At 43.9% G+C, this 18,530-nt stretch overlaps 1 protein-coding gene across 2 annotated transcripts in view; it reads left to right on the top strand.

The window, feature by feature from the left end:
• Positions 1 to 18,530, top strand: part of RORA (RAR related orphan receptor A) — a 735,316-nt gene that overhangs the window by 363,877 nt on the left and 352,909 nt on the right. The gene's annotated exons all lie outside the window — the stretch shown is intronic.

Raw genomic sequence — 18,530 nt, 5'->3', positions numbered from 1 at the left:
GGCCCTAATATTCCAATATTCCTAGAGTTTATGTTGATAACAGGATAGATCCAAGAAACTGTTCACAAGCTAATCATGAAGATGATAAGGGGAAGACAGCCCATTTTTAATGCCCAAGTTTAGATATACCAAGACTCAGTCTTGCATTTCAACCTGCCTGAAGGGACAACCACACAGTTGGACAGCAGAGAGGAAAAGCCCCTATATGAAAGCTTAATAATAACAACAACCAAAAAAGGGCAGTCTTGAAGCATCATGACACTAAAAGCTCATTAAGATCTCTGTCCCAGCTATTACACTCCTAATTGAACAGTTACACAAATAGATGTACAATACAATTGTGACTCTAATTAAGGCTCCGACCTCAGAATCTAGTCAAAGCTTGTACAGTTCTCACTCCCCCTTTAAATAGCTGTTCTGGGCAAGCTCTGGGAAGGGAAGCTGTTCTATTATGACTTCACTGAAATAACATGAAAATTCATACAAGCGCTTCTTTTTCTTTTTTACCCAAAATACACCTCCCACTCTCCATTTCTTTCCTTTAGCTTCTGGGAGTGTGATCCTTTGGTAGGAGTGGATGCAATTTGCCAATCCAGTAGTGTCTGCCATATTGCTTTCAACACTTTTCTACAATGCCCTCCATCAGTGCCTTGATCCACAAGATGAAGGGTCTGAGATAGTCTGGTCTGATACTCTCATGCTAGGCTCCCTCCTTATTGGGTAATTGGCTTCCTTGCCTAAATTTTAGTTTTACTTTCTCTTGCCCACTTTTCCTTGTCCATCTATACATCTAAGCTAAGAATTTTAGCACATAAACAGTTCTGAGATTCCCTTAGCTTTTTCCTCTATCCTCTTGTCCTGACCTTTGCAGGCAAGAGGGTACTGTTACCTGTAAGAGGTAACCTTGTGAGAAGGAGTGAAAATCAAGGACTTCCTTTGAATCATGGAGAGTCCACTGAGTTAGAAAAATTCTAAAGGAGGAAAAAGGTGGGTAAAGATTTGTATATAGCAGTTGTTCATAAAGTGCCCATTTCCTCTCACCCTGAACTAGTTGCCTTAGATGTGAATGGAAGATGGTATATTCATGGGCAGGAGCCATGGTAAAATCTGGAGTGAATATAATTTGAACTTAAAGTTGATCACCTTCATGAATTATTTTCCTTGCATCCTAAAACTGAGGACCGTTCTTGAGGCTGCTGCTTAAGATACCTATTGAGGAGAGCCCAGTGACCTTAGGAGTGTAATAGCTGGGATAGAGATCTTAATGAACTTTTAGTGTCATGATGCTTCAAGGACAGAGTACCTTCTGTCCCCTTAAGCCTGAGTGGTATGGCCTTCTGCAGGGCTATTTAAATAGAGGCAAGCTTAACACACCAGGACACTTAATGTCAAATTACGTGAAGAGGAAGAAGGCAGTTTAGAGGGACATCTTGTTCCTTGGAATTTTTAAAGAGTATTTATTATGCTTTTAAAATGAAGAATGAGCCAGGCATGGTGGCTCGCACCTGTAGTCTCAGCTACTCGTGAGGCTAAGGCAGGGAGATCACTTGAGCCCAGGAGTTGAAGACCAGCCTGGGCAACATAGTGAGACTCATCTCAATCAATCAGTCAATCTATCTATAAAAAGGTGGAGAGTGACTGTCTGCCTTTTGCTTGACGAAGAGCATGGTACAGTAGTCCTCATCACAACCATGCCACACTGGTGAGCCACCAGCTACCTCCAGGGTTACTCTGAGGACCCAATGAGCAAATACTTATAAAAGCACTTTGAAAACTGCCTTATCAATGTAAGTGGTTGGGTCTACAAACATACCCAATTCCTCTAGTGGGATTTGATCTACAAAAATCAAGAGATAAGCACTTTTTTTTCTGAGATATGTTATTGACATTAAGCCACCTCTCCTGTCTAACTTAATGGATGGTTAATGCTTTATCAGTTGGGACCTACATGTGTGATTTCCTCATGCATTTTCAATTCCAATAAGGATATTTCATCATGAATGGTTTCTTTAGGATCCAGTTTTATTGCTGACATCCTCAGTAACAGCCAAAAGGTCGTTTTCAGAGATCTAAGCTGGAGCATGATGGTCAAGGATACCCCTAAGGACTGTGTGCACATCATTATTAATGAACTTTTCCCACCATGTTATTTATTGGTTGATGTATCTGTCACTCCCAGCTGGGACACAGGGGCCTTAAGGAGAGAGAATCTCCTGCCCCAGGCCTGGCAACTTCTGGGACGCAGTGGATGGTCATTAAATATTTGAAAAGAGAAAGGCAGTGAGGGAAAATAAAAGGTAGTTCCATGGTGAATCTCCATTACCCTAGCACACTTCCCCTAGCACACAGTGGGTGCCCAGTAAGTGTACATTGAATTAATGCTTTTGATATCTGTAGTAGACATTTTAGAATGTTGTACTTACATGATACTAGAACTAATGACTGTTACTTGTTTAGTGTGTCACAATTAAGGGAATTTAGCCAATAAGGCTCAGGACTTTTGTTTCACTTTCTTGGATTTCAACAATATCTCTATATCTCATTGGGCCATGACCGTGGGTTGATGTTTTATATAGGCTTTGCTTAGGCTGTTGTGTTCCTTCATAGTCTAGCCAAGAATTCAGCCATTGTAAAGGGACAGCATAGTACGTGCTTGCTTATGCTAAACGTTGGGTCAAATACACTTCATTCTCAGAAGGTTTGACTGAGAGCCCTTATTACTGCAAGCTTGAGGTTTGGCACAATCTCAAAGGTGTCAAGTTTCTCGCAACTTTTGACCTTGCGATGTACACTTAGATTTTCCATTGATGAGAAAATTATGCATCTGCTATTAGAGAAATGACTGCACTCTCTTGGATTGGGTGGTATGGTAAACTAAAACTGGTGATGAACACATTTGGAATGGTTTGAGAACACAGATTTGGTTTTAGGCCCCATCTAAAGGTTTGCATGGTCATCTGAACTTGACTCATCTGATCTCAATCCGGACCATTGAATCAGAAACACAAAGCTTGAAACCTCGAGAGGGAAGACTCCTGACATTTCTAGTCATGCCAGCTTCCCATCAAGCCAGCCACATTCGATGAAGTGTCCTCAGGCATTTTGGCACGTCCAGTTGTGTTCCCGGTCCAGGTTGTGGTTTCTTTGAAAGTAGCAGGTGTAGGTGGTAGGTGCATGGAAAGAGGCCACTGAACTTCAAGGAGTTTATGTCAGGGATCGGCTGCAGGGCTGAGGAGAGAGGGTTGCAGCATTCACCTTCCTCAGGTCGTTTGCTATGTCCTCCTGGAGGAGAGAGAAATTCAGCAGGAATAACTGGATTTCATCGGGTAAATTCCACAAATATTGATTAAGTATTCCCCACCCCACCCTGTTCTGGTGAGTCTTCAATGTGGCCACAAATCACATAAGAAACTTGTTAAACTGAAAATTTACAGTCTAGACAAGAAAGTGAGACCCCCCATCTCTAAAAAAAAAAAAAAAAAGGAAGAAAGAAAAAAAAACCTGGGTGTGGTGTTGCTATAGTCTCACCAGGCTGAGATGGGACAATCTCTTGGGCAGTCCCATGAAGAGACTGCAATGAGCTATGATTGCGCCACTGCACTCCAGCCTGGATGACAGAGCAAGACCCTGTCTCAAAAAAAAAAAAAAAAAAAAGGCAAAGAAAATTCAGATTCAGTAAGTCTGGGGTGGAGCTCGAGATCTCTGCACTTCTCACAAGGTCCCAAGGTCCCAGGTGGGGCTGATGCTGCTAAGCCATAAGCCACACTTTGAGTTGCAAGGCCCCAGGTGTGAAGCGCCATGCCAAATATAGGGAACACAAAGTTGAACAGATGAAGACGACAAAGCCATTGTCCTTAGGGGATCATCTCTTGGTGGGAAGACAGGTAAACAGTAACCATTCCACAGGCACCCCTGGTAAGGATTTAGGTGGATGGATCCTGTGGGAGCCCTGAACTGGGTCTTAGAGGTGAGCAGGTGAGCAAGTAAGGAAGCCAGACCAAGAGTATTTCAGGCAGAGGCAAGAACCTAGGTAAAAAGAGAAACCAAATGTAAGCTCAACATCTTTCTGTGGAGCAGACACCTAAGAAATTGCCCAATTCATTCCCAAGCCCCCAGGAAAAAAAAAAAAAGATGAAGCCTATGAAAGCACAGAACATTCCTGTGGCAAGTAAGCAATCACTTATTTCCAAGGGCACCGGGCCTTCTTTCGGCTGCACAATCTAATTAGAGCGTTTGAGATGTGGATTCGGGAGAAGCACCAAGCTGAGGGTATTGTAAGCCAGCTGAAGCTGTGAAAAGTCGAGCAATCCCATTCTCAGCACTTTTTGCAGCCCTGTCTTTCATTTTTTGTGGATTGACCAAACTGAGGTTTTGCTTTGTGCTTTTGTGTGTGTGTGTGTGTGTGTGTGTGTGTGTGTGTGTGTGTGTGTATTTTCTTTCTTTTTAATGAATCTGAAAACTCAGAGTGAAACCCAGGCAGGTGGTTTGATTTCCCCAGGTTCTTTCCTCTCCTTCCTGCTGCCCACCCCTGCTTCACCCCATCCCCACTGTCCTTCCCACCCAGAAATGAGACCCTTTGGCATTGAATACACTGCAGATTTCTTCTCCCGCCTGAGCTCATCACTGACCCATCAGACCTTCTGAACCATACTGGGTGAGTCCAAACATTGCGGTCCATCAGTTGCCCGGGAGAAAATGTCCCTGGTCTTTTTTTTTCACTGCATGTGTCCTGTCTTGGCCCTGCCACTTACCAGTAGAAAGACCCAGAACATGTTTTTGCTATAATGGGAATAGTAATAACAAAAACTTGCTTAGAAGTGTACACAGCTCTCACCCACAAGCCTTCCACCTATCCTGGCAAATAATTAGGGCAGGTACTAGCATCTTTATTTCCATTTCGTAAGTACAAGAACTGAGACCCAGGGAAGCATAGCTCATACATGGTGAAGCAAAGCCATGGACCCAGTGTTCTGACTCTCCATAGTAACGTTATATACTGGCCATGGGCAACAGGCCCTGCAATAACCTTCAATTAATCCTCATAGCAACACAAACTTCAGAAAGGAAACTGAGGCTTAGAGAAACCAAGGTGCTGTCCTGAAGTCAGTGAGTTCCAAACTTGGGTTGCAAACCCCAGTGTGACCGATCTCAGAGTCCTCACTCTTACCCTGATACTGTGTAGCTTCTTCTGTCATCCTCAGCCCTTCAATTCACCTCTCTTGGCCTGACTTTCTCATCTGTGAAATGGAGGTGGCTGGCTGTGATCTGTAAGACCTCCTTCCAGCTCTAATATCCTGGGATCCTATAATTTTGCCTCAGAAACCAAAGTTCTTTGTTGCCAGCTTCTCTTCAGTACTAATCATTTTGCTTAATTATGTTGAACTCCAAGTGAGTTTTACTGCAGCTGTCAACACTCTGGAGTTGGTTACACGGCTGAAGCTGCTAGCTGGATGATAGCACCTGTGTGCCATTTTGCAGGGCGTGTGCGGCAGCCAGGTAGGCCTTCTGCTTGGCTGGATGCTTTGAGGCTGAGTCTTGATGCCAGCTGAGTTCCTCTGTTTGTATGGGAAAGGAGTAGGCATACCTTCAGCTACAAATACCCGGAAAGCAACATCAGTCACTTTGGCTGAGTGTACACTGCTGGTTTCATTCCAAAGCCTGGCATGTTGTGTTGTGTGGATGGGGTGTTCAAGGTGGAGAGGGCAAAGACTCACATCTGATACATTTACTTCCATTTGGGGTGCATGAGCAAAGATCATTTCAGTCTCGGGCTTCTTCATGGGAACTTGACTTGCCGGGTAGCTCCCCCTGGGTTCAGATCTCTGTTCATTGTTTCTCTTCAAGCCCTGGGAAGTGCCATGTTATCTGGAAAGCTTTCCCTAACATGTTCTGTCTGCATTTATACTTCACCCATGTGCCCCTCAACTATTCATCATAGCCCTTGTCCCACCATAATGAAAATGTCTCTCATTATTTTTCTGGCTGGCCCACAAGCCTGCAAGGTCCTTATAGGCGCCAACTATGTATCATTCATCCCTGGATGCTCTCCCACTAGACGTTTATTGAATGAAGAGTGGAGGAATGAATGAAGCAACGATGGCTTTCTCTGTGCTCATCCTTCCAGTGTTCTACGCACAGATTAGGAACAAGAGTTTCCTTTGTCTTTCTGACATTCTCCCATTATTCCTCATCCTTCCTCTCTTGATAGACTCAAGGTTTACCCAATTGGTGAATCTCTCTTCTGAGCCTTCTCCTAAACTAATTTGTCCCCAGAATAGCACCCCTTCTCCCTCTCTGTCCTTACCAACACATGCTTCTGACAGTGCAGGTTCCACCTCTGAAATGTCAGCTAAAACTCTTCTCATTCAGGCAGTGTTCCCTGTCCAGAAAAGAGGCAGCACTTTCTCTCTTGCTCTATTTGAATTAAACATGCAGTTGCCAGGAGTCACCTGAATTCACACTCTACAGCATACTGTTTCTTCCCCCTTGATACAAGCATGATGTAAAATGTTATACATTTTTTTTTCAAGTTGTAAAAGTATTAATTCATTTGCATCGATGACTTATCTTTGTCTTGTAAATATTTTGATAATATCTAAGGACTCTTCCAGTTCTAAGAAAAAAAAAAAAAGGTCAGTGATTCTTTAAAATCAGTGATGGATCTCACCTCTTCACCCCAAGAGATTCTATTCAGGAGATCCGCTACCATGCTTTAAATCTTAACAGGTGAGTGGTTGGACAGGAAGAGACCTGGAAAGGTGAACTCTATTCAGTGTTATTACTGGGGAGAGGGTTGAGAGGAAAAGAAAATATTGAGTTGTGGAAGGCATCTGAATGGTTTCCTCCTTCAGAAGCAAAACGTTCTATGCCACTTAATAGTGGCCTCAAATATGCCAAGAAGATAGTTTTACCTGAGCTCTTTTCATTGTCTTTTAACTTTTCCTTCTCCACTTCATCAGTTTCCCCAGTTGGTAGGGATGATCTTCAGATCTGTTCAGGGATGTGGTTGTTGAGGATGGATCAGCAGGGCCACCATATTTAACTTGAGTGGGTTTAAGGATCCCTTGAGATTGCTGAAAGTTTAGATTCCCAGGCCTTTCATCACAATTCCTGATTCAGTATATGTGAGGTTAGCCCAGAAATCTACACTGTAGTTAATATTAGTTCAATTTAATGCATAAATGCTTTTTAAAAAAATAAGCAAACAGGGCTGGGTGCGATGGCTCACACCTGTAATCCCAGCACTTTGGGAGGCCGAGGTGGATGGATCACGTTGTCAGGAGTTCGAGACCAGCCTGGCTAACGTGGTGAAACCCCGTCTCTACTGAAAATACAAAAATTAGCCGGGAGTGGTGGCGGGCGCCTGTGATCGCAGCTACTCAGGAGGCTGAGGCAGGAGAATCGCTTAAATCCGGGAGGCGGAGGCTGCAGTGAGCTGAGATTGCACCACCACAAAATCCAGCCTGGGCGACAGAGCGAGACTTAGTTTCATTAAATAAATAAATAAATAAAAGCAAACACTGCAAGAGAATAAATAATAAAGTGTAAGGATCCACACATTCACCCTCTGGTATCTGAGTCACATTTTACCTGCACAAAGGCAGAGTAAACTCAGACACTGCCTCTAATTCTGCTGTTGTCCTCCCTCATAAGTGTATGACCAAATATGACCAGTTTCATCAAGTGGAATAATACTGCTCTGGTCTTGTCTCCTCAACATGGCTCCGTGTAGCTATAAAGAACAGAAGCACCTGGGGAATGAGTCAGAAGTTATGCAGGCGCCTATACAATCTGTCGTGTGGTGTCCATGTTACTGTAAAAGTTGATCCTAAGCTTTAGCTGTTCTGCTAAGCTGTGTCTCTCCCTCTAGTTTGCAACATGAAAGGCCAGGAGACATCTCATTCCTTTGATACCCAGTGTTCCAGGAAACTTTAAAGTACAGATTTCTCCCACATCTTACCAAATTGGCTGTGTCTCCCAAGAAGTTATATGCCGAGAGCATCCCCCATGTGGTCAGCCACACAGACAAGCACAATCGTAAGCTCTGCCCAGCCTGAGCCTGTCAGCTCCTTTCAGTTACTGTGCGATGCTCAAAATGACTACCAGCATCTTCTCCAGACCTGTTTAACAGGGACAGGCACAGAACTTTAGAAGGAAAACCCACGTTGCTATGTTGGGCGATTCTGAGTTTGAAGTAGTGGTGATTCAATGATTGATTTCCTTCTGGAAAGGAAGGAGGCCAATACTTTAAACTGCCAAAGTATCATTCATGCCTCGTCCTCGATGTTTGGCAGGTTTAAACATCAAATACTTTATTACCTAAGTAATTGAAAAATGCCAATTGCCTTGAGCTAGAGAACACTTGGAGGGACCAATATCACATGCTAATATTCCAGTGACTTTTAGGGATAATCATCATAAGTATTTGTTATTTATGTATTTCTGTTGCTAGGAAGCTTAGCTGAAGTGCTACAAGTTGCTAATTTTGTTTCTGATACCTACTAAAGGCCATATTCAGCCATATGTTCATGTGTGTGCCGTGTGCCTTGGTTTATTTCCTTTAGTGTTTTATATATCAACCCAACGAAATAGTTTTGCATGTAGCATTTTGCAGATTCTGTTTATCATCAACAGCAAAAATTTTTCTCCCTGGATGGCCTAAATACAGAAAAACAACGTTACCTCAGAGCGGATAGGAGTAGAGATTTTCTCAGGGATAATGGATGATATTACTAGCTAATAATAATAATGATTCAAGTTATTTTTGTATTTGAATTCGAACTATGTTTGTATTTGTATTGTACCTGATCATTTATTTTTATTTATTTATTTATTTATTTATTTGAGATGGAGTCTCGCTGTCGCCAGGCTGGAGTGCAGTGGTGCAATCTTGGCTCACTGCAATCTCTGCCTCCTGGGTTCAAGTGATTCTCCTGCCTCAGCCTCCCAAGTAGCTGGGCCTACAGATGCGCACCACCATGCCCAGCTAATTTTTGTATTTTTAGTGGAGATGGAGTTTCACCATGTTGGTCAGGATGGTCTCGATCTCTTGACCTCGTGATCCACCTGCCTTGGCCTCCCAAAGTTCTGGGATTACAGGAGTAAGCCACCACGCCCCACTGTACCTGATCATTTACTAAGAACTTTTCTGGTGTTTTTCCTCACATTTAATCTTTACTGGGACCTTGTGCAGTAGGTATTAAAGTCATTAAATTTCCAGATGAAAACATTGTGGAATTACAGTACAAGGATGGTAAAAGATTTTATAATATTGTCCATCAAATAGGGACAACAATTGAGATTTGAATGCAGGTCTATCTGACTCCAAGTCCAGTGTTCTTCCAGTTCTTCCTATATTTAAATTCTCCTGAAATTCAACAAATTAGTTAGTGGCATGGTTGACCCTGCTGGGCCACAATGATTGGAATATTAATGGAACCACATGGCTAGCTCCCTGCACTTGTATCAAGGCCTGTCCAGGTATATCTGGAGCCAGTTTCCAAATTCAAAGGGTTGTCATGAGATGTTTTAATCGCTATTTTCTCCTTCCTTTTTGATGTCTTCTTGTTGGCAGTGGTATAGCCATTTGTTACGCACCCAATTAAGTCAGCAATCTTGTAGTCTTTTGTAGAATGTGGAAACTTCTCGTTTTATGCCTTGTGACTCTGCTTCATGGAACCGACAAGAGAGATGGCGGAAAAGGTTACAGTCACTCCATTTCTCTATTATCGTCTTCTGCTGAGAGCTTATCACCAATTTTGGTGTCAGAGCAACAGTCATTTTGAGACCTTATGAAAGCCTACATACTCCCCAGCAATGCAGACAGCCCCCCTGACCTTTGCGGCTGCAGATAATGGCCAAGGCTGTGGCACAGTGACCTTTAGGCCAAGAGTGGGTGGCAGCACTTTCTTTTCTGTGACATTCATTTTGCTTTGCTTCTGTTTGTATTTTTAATTGGAAGCGTGTACCGTGTGGATCTGCCTGGTTCTCCCCCTCCGCTCTGAACTCTGAGCAGAGAGATTGTGTCTGGCTGGCTCTCGTTATAAAGGAATGCTCTCAATGCCAAGCTGGGGGTCATTACTAATTGCCACAGCGACAGACACAAAGGATATTACCGGCAATCTTTCAGGGGGAGATGCTGTCAGCAGAAGAGGGCCTTTGTCCCACCTGGACCAGCCCATGTTTCCTTCTCATATTCATTTCACTCCCATGATCCCATGAGATGAATCAGGCACTTGAATTTTTTTTTTTCAAATGACGTTATTTATTACACCAGAAATCTTGTCATCCAAGAGGAACCACAGCCATTTAGGCCATCTCTTCAAGCTCCATCTCCAGTCCTTGTCCTTGATGATACTGTTTGCTGCAGACTCACCCCGCATCCTTCATTTCCCTTCCAGGCTGCAGACAGCTTGAGCCTATTCTAAAGGTCTCATTATTTATTCTACTTAGTTCTTTATTATTTGCTAACTATAAAATATTCCCAAGTCGCTTTCTGTATGTTCATCTTGTTTCCTCAGATAGCTTTTTTTCACTACTTATCAAAGCGAAGCTGACTATGAAAATTTCATAAGCACCTACTGTGTGCCAGGACCTATGGTAGGTATTTTATGTATATAGTTTCATTTAATCCTTACAACAAACCTGCAACTTAGGAGTTGTTATCCTCACTTTATAGACACGGGACTGGAGCTTATAGGCACTGTGAACATCACAAACTTGCCAAGCATCACGCACAGCTGTGCAGCTGGCCCATACCAAGGCAGGTTGCCAGCCCCTGGACATGGGTTGGGGAAAGGTGGGAAGAGGCTCAAAGCATGTATGATGTTAGCTCCTATAAGCCTCCAAACATGGACTACCTTACCCTTGTGTCACCCACCCCACCACGCCAGACACATCGTTGGTATTCAGTAAGAACACCCATGATGGTGTCCTTAAACATGATGCTTTTCTGGCTGAATCACATAGGGACAGGCCCTGCACTGAGGTTCAAGCGCTGGTGTGCCATCGGGGCAGGGATCCCTCTGACAGGGCCTGTCAGGGATTGTGAAATTGGAAAAAGTCACAATAGTGTTGCTTGTTCCCCAGCTCACTCAGTAAATACTTTACAATGTGGGCACACATGGGTACCTTGGAGACTTGATGGGGAACATGGCCGGGGAATCCTGCCCTTCAGGGAGCTGAGACATTATCAGCACACACTTCCTACTTCCTCAGAACCATCCAGTGATCCGGAAGAAAAGTTCTCAGAACTTACATCATTGGTAGAGTAAGCTTTTTGACAAAAGCTGGAGGAAGAAAACTACTGTGGGGAAAAAAAAAAATCTCTCTCTCTCTCTCACCCACCCACTCACTCGTACACACACACACACACACACACACACACTCACACACACACACACATATAATATTGCCATAAACCAAAGCCACAGAATTGTCTTTAAGAAAGGACAATTTGTGGTAAATGCCAAGATTTACATGGCAAAAGGAAGCAAGTGCCAAGATTTACCTCCTTCCCCTGTTCAAAATTGCTTTTTATTTTCAGCAAACTCAGAGTAGGAGGTAGCAGGTTTTCTCCTACTTCGAGTGGTATGATTTGGATAGCCTGGGACCTAGAACACCCTAGCACCCTGGGACCTCACATGTCCTCCCCACTCTCCAGGCACCTGGCTGCCAACACATGCAACCCCGTTGAGGCCTTTCACGCTCACACCCAGGGGCCCTAATGTGTCAGAGGAATGGAGCAGTTTTGCCTTCTTGCACAGAAGGAACTGCATCTCCAAGGTGGCAGGATCCACACATAAGACTGTGGAAGGGGCCGACAAGGTGCTGTCATCTTAGAAGAAAATTGTGCTTTTATGTTCTGCAGACTTTTGAAATCCAGCTCCTGCTCGTAAATTGCCGTGTAGCCATGTCAAGGATTATGGAGGGTTTTTCTATTTATGTGTGTATATGTACATTGTTGCTCCTGATGACTCAAGCGGTGGTGCTAGCAGGGAAGCTTGGTCCACCTCGCAAAGCGCTTAACAAGAGTCCTGACAACAGCAATATGTTACCACTTTTGTTTGTACTGCATCTTCACACCCACTCACTCAGCAACAGACTGAATGAAATGTGCTCCGGTGCTTTGTGTGGGGGAAAAAGAATGAAAATAATGGCCATTCAGGCAAAATAAGGCTTTTTGGTGCTTTTCAGAATGCAGTCTTGTTTTCGTTGTTGTCCCTGTGTTCACATAATGGCCTTATCCTTGTCTTTCATTGACACATTCCCAAAGCAAGGAAAACATCTCACCCTGAACACAGAAGAATGCATGCTCTTAAAGTGATCAGCAGGGAAGACATGGGCTGGGAGGATGCTGGACCAGTTGTTTACAGGGCTCCCTGCTCAGAGCAAGTTGATGGGCAGGTGACTATGGATGGGAAAGGGGCTTGCTGGAAACCAGCTCTGCTCTGTCTGGCAAGGCCTTAAGAGGGGGAAAACATGATCATCACCATCAATGTGCACATGAATTGGGCACTTACCATGCACCAGGCACAGGAGAGGGTGTCTCTTAGGCATCATATAATCTGCTCCAAACCCTCTCAGGAGGATATCATTATTATCCCCATTTTAGAGATGAGGATCCCAAAGTCTAGAGAGGTCAAGTAACCTCCCCAGGAGTCATGTGGAGTCAGGATTTGAATCGGGTACCATCTGACCCCCCGCTTAAACATCACACCAGCATCTTAAACACTGTCTTAATATCCTCAGAATCAAACCTCCCATGCCTGCAAATTAGAGGGGATGAGTCATGGATGCGGAGGGGAATTTCAGGGAGGTATACTTTGAGAACTGTTCCAAAGAGGGTTGTTCTAAGTTCCCTTGCTGGCTCATCTTTGGGCTGGAGGAGCTGCATGTTATATCGACCCTAAACGTGTGAGAGGCAGAATGAGTGAGGGCATCAGCCTGGATTCAGGTCTGGATTTCCTGGGACCAGCTCCATGAACACGGACTGTTGATTCTCCTCCCTGGGATTTGGCAGCCTGTGCGTTAGCTATACCGCCATGCTTGTTAAAATGACCACAGGGCTGGAAAATTATCTATGTCTTCCCTGCTCCTGCATCTTTCCAGGGAGTCCTCTTCATGATGACGTCTCATTAGTTGCTCATTTCTGTTTCTCTCAATGACAGGAAACCCGCTGGAGCCACAGGGGCCTTTGAGACGCACCTCACTAGCCCTGAAGAGATTCTTCCCTTTGTGTGCAAGATGCCTCCTCCTCTATTCCCAGGCCATCCACATCCCACCAACCCTGATAGGTCCAACTGAAATCCCACCTCCTCAACAAAACCATCCTTGTGTACATGTTTCTTCCCAGCTCCACATTCAGAGACATCACAATGGTAGCTTGAAATCAATCACTGTAGGAATATTTACACCACAGAAATTGGCAAACATTGCAAATCAGACCCTTATCTTTGCTGTTGTTTTGCAGGCTGGTTTATCAGCACATCACTGTTCATACCTAAAGCGCCACCACTCGTTTGGCCCCAACAATTAAAACCATACTTTGGCCATGTTTTATGATGTGCCCATGCTTGTCTCTCAGTGGAGACTGTAGGAGGATCATCAAATTATTTGTATCTCCACAGCATCATCATGGTACCTCGTAAATAGCAAGTATTGTCCGATATCTGTATCTGTCAATGTTGTCCATTTCATCTATTAATATTTGGGGTGTACTTTTTCCCTAAAAGTTTTCAGATGATATCCAATTGGCTATAAGTGAATGTTTCAAATAACTACTTGTCTGTCATTCCTTTCTTCATTCAACCATTTATTTATACCAGTGAGCATTTGCTGTGTGTCAGGCATTAGTTCAAAGGCAAGAGTACTCAGAGGTAATCATAACATAGGAGGTCTCTGCCCTAGGGGAGCTCACATTCTAGTCAGGAGAGACAGAAAATACACAAGTAAACAAATCCACAAAGAAATTAGAAACAGTCTGATAGCAGCAAAGGATACAAAAAGAAGAACCCAGAAGGATGGAATAGAGGAGCTGGGGCATGGGTGGGGCACAGTCTCAGGTTGGGAGGTATATTGATTTCCTATTGCTGCTATAACAAATAACCACAAATGTTTTGGCTTAGAACAATATGAATGTATTCTGTCATTGTCCTAGAGGTCACAAGTCTAAAATTGGTTGTGATATGGTTTGGATTTATGTCCCGGTCCAAATCTCATGCTGAATGATAACCCCCAGTGTTGGAGGAGGGGCCTAGTGGGAGGTGAACAGATTATGAGTGGATTTCCCTCTTGCTATTCTTATGATAGTGAGTGAGTTCTCATGAGATCTGGTTGTTTAAAAGTGTGTGGCATCTCCCCCTTCGCTCTTTCTCTCTCCTGCTCCACCACGTAAGACGTACCTGCTTCCCCTTCACCTTTTGCCATGATCGTAAGTTTCCTGAGGCCTCCCCAGCCATGCTTCATGTACAGCCTGTGGAACCATGAGCCAATTAAACCCCCTTTCTTTATAAATTACCCAGTCTCAGGTAGTTCTTTGTAGCAATGTGAGAATGGACTAACACAGGTTGGAGGCCTGCATTCCTTCTGAAGGCTTCAGGGAAGAATCGTATCTTGGGCTTTTCCAGCTCCTGGAAGCCACCTGCATTCCTTGGCTCATGGCTCTCCATCTCTCCGATTTCTGCTTCTGTCATCACACCTCCCCCTCTGACTCTGACTCCCCTTCCTCCCTCTTTTTCCCTTATGAGGACTCTTGTGATCATATGGGGCCCACATGGATAACCCAGGATCATCTCCCCATCTCAAAATTCTTCCTCATTTGAGTCTCTTTTGCCATGTAAGGTAGCATATTCACAGGTTCCAGGGATTAGGAGGTGACATCTTTGGGGGCCATCATTCTTCCTACCACAGGAGGTGAGGGAAGGCTTCTCCCAGGAGCTGCCACTTGAGAGGAGACCCACACGACAAAAACAGATGAGGAGGACAGGCTGCAAAGATCCTGGACCTGGCACAAGCCTGCAGATTCTGAGGAAAATGCCAGCATGACTGAAGTGAGCAGCAAGGGGAGGCTGGAGGGGGAGGCAGGGCCCAGGTCCCTCCGCATTGCAGGAGCCAGAGAAGGAGCGCAGATTTCATTCTGAGTGCAGTGGAACGTGGGCAGAGGGCTGGAAAGTTGTGTTCTCACTGGGCTAACTTGTACATGGATGAAGACAGTTTCTCTGGCAGTTGTTTAGAGCAATGCTGTCTGGTAGAAATACAGTGTAATCACATTTGTCAGTTTAGATGTTCTAGTAGCCACATGTTAAGAAGTAAAAGGAAACAGCTGAAATTAACCTTAATAAAACATTTTATCTTTACCCAATATATCCAAAGTATTATTATTTCAACGTGGTATCAATATGGAAAACTTATTAATACGATATTTTGTATTCATTCTTGTACCACATCTTCAATATCTAGTGTGGGTTTTATGCTTGAAGCATACCTCAATTTGGACTGGCCATATTTCAAGTGCTCGACAGCTACATATGGTTGGTGGCTACTTTTGGATAGTACATGTCTAGGCACTGTTCTCAGAATCCTGTGCAAAGTCTATTCAAAGGTGTTCAGAAAAGCAATGAACAGTGCAATGTCACAGAACATATGGGCCACCTGTCACTCCCATCAGCCATCCCCAATTCCAGAGGTTCTGAGTAGGCCACAGCAAGTAGGGGATGGAACAGGAGATTCTAGAAAGGATGTGTCCTCTGGTGAAGCTGATGAGGTTCAGCCACAGACTCTGATTAGACTCTTGCCTGGCTGCAACCTCCGAGAAACACCCTGTCTCTGTTTATTTCATAGATATCTAAGTTCACCTCTGCGTTCACCCTTATACCTTTAATCCTCAAGGGAGTTTCAGCCAAAGCCCGATTTTTTTCCCATTTCTTTATAGATAGGGCCATTTATTCAACTCATTATACTAATATTACTGAAAACAAGGGCAGAGGTTAAGAACAGGAAAAATTCAATGAAGCAATGAGAGGGTATCAATTGCTAGGACAAGAAGTATATTCCAGGCACTTTTAAGCTATACCCATGCTCTCTTGAGCTCTTGCTGTGACCCTGATATTAACCATAAAAGTATAGCCCAAAAAGCTTGGTACCAAAAGAGCATCATGTATATCCATTTAGATTTTTACAGTGCTATTGAAAGGGGTTATGAAACAGAAAATAAAGATCTGAATTAAACATTTAGGTCATGGTGGTTTTGCATAAAGTCTAGTGTGTGAGAAGCATATTCAATACTGCACAAGACAATAAAAACAATAGCAATGTTTATTAGAATATCCTATTTAGAACCAGCAATCTGTGCAACATACTCAGCTTTTAGGAGATGGGCTGGCCCCGAGTTTCTTTCTGATGATGGATTTGGTGGGCTGGCATCTTGACCCTGTCATCCAGCCTGTGGGTACCATCAAAAGGCAGCTTGACCATTTTTGATATGTAGTGACAAAAGCTCTAATGTGTGAGTACAAAGGTGCCTTCTGTGAGTGCTTTGGGGCTTTAGCGCTTCAGTCAAATTACCAGTGGCTCTAATTAGTGTTCCTGAAATCTGGAGCAATCTATATCTGCATTCCAAAAAGGGGTGGAGTGTTTCCCTCTGATAACACATTAGTATGAGTCCTTCCTAGATGAGTGTTCTGAAATTATAAGGACGTGATAGTGTGGAGGAGAAGCAGTTACGATGGAGAAACCTGTTGCTTTGAAAATCAGCAGTGATCTTTGCAATCAGCTGATTAATAAATATTTATACAGTACCTATCAAGTGCTACACTCTGAAAAAAATAAGTATGCAATGATAAATCACAGTACGGGCACCAATGTGGTTCTGACCTGGGAGCGAGTAGACCTGAACCCTGCCAGCCACTTACGATTGCTGCTATCTTTGGTTTAATCATTGTATAGCAGAGACAATAGCTATTGTCTCAACCAAGATTCATTTCCCTAGGACAAGTTACTTTATCTCTCTGGACCTCAAGATTAAGAGGGTCTGAAGGGATCACGCTGGTGGTGGTAATAAAAATAGCTTCACAGCCGGGCGCGGTGGCTCACGCCTGTAATCCCAGCACTTTGGGAGCCCGAGGGGAGCAGATCACGAGGTCAGGAGATTGAGACCATCCTGGCTAACACGGTGAAACCCCGTCTCTACTAAAAATACAAAAATTAGCCGGGTGTGGTGGCGGGCACCTGTAGTCCCAGCTACTCAGGAAGCTGAGGTAGGAGAATGGTGTGAACCCGGGAGGCGGAGGTTGCAGTGAGCCGAGATCGCACCACTGCACTGCAGCCTGGGCGACAGAGCGAGACTCCATCTCAAACAAACAAACAAAAAATAGCTTCACATACTGAGGTGTATAATTGTGCTAAGTACTTTATGCGAATTAACTTATATATTTCTAAAGCAAACTCAACTAGAAGATGGGTTCTGTTAGTCCCAATTTATAAATGAGAAAGCTGAGATTTAGGTTGTGTGACTTACCTGAAATCAAAGAACACCGACTAATGCCAGAGCTGAGATTCAGTAGCAAGTTTTAGAGCCTGTAAAGCTTCCAATCGGCACCCCCGGAAGCTCATCCCAGCTGTCACATTCTGTGGATCTGGGGACCTTAAAGAATCATCAGAAGATTGCTTGGGGAAATGAAAAGGTTGAAAACTGATGGGGGAAACCATATTTCAGGGAAATAGGGACGAGGCATTAGCAGAGCGTCAGAGAGGAGAAACATACCATCGTCTGTGGCTCAGAGAATTCAGAGCCTAACTACATCAGAATACCGTGATGCTGAAATGCAGTGTCTCTTTCTGGGACACACACCGATAAATCAATGCTGAGATCTCAATTTGTGTTGACGTAGTGATGGTCATTCAGCAAATGAGCCTTCACATAGCAGGCAGTGCCACCCGGAAAGGCACTTCAAGGTTGCTGTATGACAACTAGTCTCACCTTCTCAACCTTTTCATTTTATACCAGTGTCAGCCACAGCTGGAGGAGCTGTGAATTTCACTTTAACTATAATATTTAGTGAGGACACACACACACACACACACACACACACACACACACACACGCTGGCACCCACAAAGTCTTCACTTTGAAACAAGGGTGGGTTTGGTTTCCTTCGCTTATACAACTGATGCCTACCAGGGATACTTTTGTTTAGATGGCTCATTGGCCACAAACCGTTTCATTATGTGTTGCCCAGTTACCTTGGCTTCCTGCACATTCTTTTGAGCAGATAGTTCATCTCCTTATCTCAGAGAATTGTTTCCCCAAGTGTAGCCTTGGAGCCAATAGCTTTGATACCATCGAGGCAAGAAGGCATTAAACCACCTTTTTTGTAATTGTCTTAGTCTTACTTTTTCATGTCTGTTTCATGAAAAGATGATGTGGTTAGATTTAAGCTGGGCCTCGCTGAGGGTATCATCTGTGCCTGGGGTTACCCACATCATCACGTGGCTTACCTTCCTTTGCAGTATGGTGATCTTATCTTCTTTGC

Source organism: Pan troglodytes, chromosome 16 (assembly GCF_028858775.2).
Source record: "Pan troglodytes isolate AG18354 chromosome 16, NHGRI_mPanTro3-v2.0_pri, whole genome shotgun sequence".
Lineage (NCBI taxonomy): Eukaryota > Metazoa > Chordata > Mammalia > Primates > Hominidae > Pan > Pan troglodytes.
This window is presented reverse-complemented; position numbering and strand designations above follow the sequence as displayed.